This window comes from Colobus angolensis, unplaced genomic scaffold (assembly GCF_000951035.1).
Source record: "Colobus angolensis palliatus isolate OR3802 unplaced genomic scaffold, Cang.pa_1.0 Scaffold34, whole genome shotgun sequence".
Lineage (NCBI taxonomy): Eukaryota > Metazoa > Chordata > Mammalia > Primates > Cercopithecidae > Colobus > Colobus angolensis.
The window spans coordinates 5646510-5648064 of record NW_012116710.1 but is presented as its reverse complement, the minus strand read 5'-3'; the positions used below and the strand labels follow the sequence as shown (position 1 = coordinate 5648064).

At 56.3% G+C, this 1555-nt stretch overlaps 1 protein-coding gene across 1 annotated transcript in view; it reads left to right on the top strand.

The window, feature by feature from the left end:
* The first annotated feature begins 1469 nt into the window (after positions 1-1469).
* Positions 1470-1555, top strand: part of HNRNPL (heterogeneous nuclear ribonucleoprotein L) — a 16572-nt gene continuing 16486 nt past the window's right edge. Inside the window, exon 1 of the mRNA XM_011952399.1 lies at positions 1470-1517. The gene's annotated coding sequence lies outside the window, so the exon portion shown is untranslated. The remainder of the gene's footprint in view (positions 1518-1555) is intronic.

Sequence of the window (1555 nt, the reverse complement as noted above, 5' to 3'; positions counted from 1 at the left end):
CCTCGGCCTCCCAAAGTGTTGGGATTACAGGCGTGAGCCACTGCACCCGGCTTTTTTTGAGACAGAGTCTTACTCTGTTGCCCAGGCTAGAGTGCAGTGGCACAATCTCGGCTCACTGCAACCTCCACCTCAGGGGTTCAAGCAATTCTCCTGCCTCTGCGTTCTGAGTAGCTGGGATTACAGGCGGCTGCCACCACACCAGCCTCATTTTTGTATTTTAAGTAGAGACCGGGTTTCGCCATGTTGGCCAGGCTGGTCTTAAACCCCTGACCTCAAGTGATTCTCCTGCCTCGGCCTCCCAAAGTGCTACGATTACAGGCGTGAGCCACGGTGCCCAGTCATGGTTTTTTTGTTTGTTTGTTTTGTTTTGTTTTTTTTTTTGGTGTCGTTTGTTTGTTTCTGAGACAGGGTCTCCCTTTGTCAGCCTCCACCTCTTAGGCTCAAGTGATCCTTCCGCCTCAGCCTCCCCAGTAGCTGGGACTACAATTGCACGCCACCATACCCAGCTAATTTTTTGTATTTTATGTAGCGAGAAGGTTTCGCCATGTTGCCCAAGCTGGTCACGAGCTCCTGGCCTCAAGCCATCTGCCCACCTCGGCCTCCCAAGTGCTGGGATTACAGGGGAAGCCACCGTGCCCGGCTGGCATGGGTTTACAAGGATCTGCAAGGGTCAGATTAAGCTTTGTGTGGATTAAGAACGGGAGCGACTTGCTCTTTCAGAGGCTGCCCAGCTGTGGTAATTTTCCGCGGTTCTTCCACCCTCTGGGTCATTTTTACTTCAACTGTGAAATGCGGGTAGGCCTCTAAGGTCCCGTTTCCATCCTCTGCATTCCTCATGACCATCCAGACAAAGCTGCTACTGCCATCCCCCTAACGGATGAGGAAGGCTAAGTTACTTTCCTAAGGCCACAGAGACAGTAAATGCAGCTTCCACGTTGCAACCCCGGTAGGCTGGCTCCAGTCCCCTGCTCGGAACCCCCCACTCTACAGCCTACCCCATCACCCTAATAGGCCCTGCAGTGCAGTGGTGATGCGTCTGCTCCGGCGTCAGACCAGCCCCGCCATGCCACTTGCAAGCTGTGGCATCCTGGGTTAGTCACTTGCGTCCCTTCAGCCCATTTCCTTATGTGAGCAATGTGCACCCCAAACACTTGCCTCAGCCAAAACAACACTTGCCTAACCAGGAGGAAAGATGCGCGAGTCTCAAACAACTGCGTGACTTTCCGTCTGCGGGGGGCGGGGGTGGATTTTTGGGGAGAAGGGACGCGGAGCCCGAACACCGCGGCTCCAAGGTCTTCCCACTCCTTTCTCGCCTGATTTCCTCCACTCCTCCGCGGGGCGATCCTCGGTCTCCTACCGTGTCCCCGCTCCCGCGCCCCCTGTCCCCAATTTTTCTTCCTCCCACGGGGCTGAAAAAAGGTCGTGGTCCCTTTAAGGCCCGCCCCTCCCTCTCCCAAAACTTCCCAGTGTCTGCTCTTTTCGATCCGGGACGGCCGGTCAGGCTCGCCGCCGAGCTGGTAGGGGCTGGGGGCGAGGGGTGCGGGAGGGTGACCGG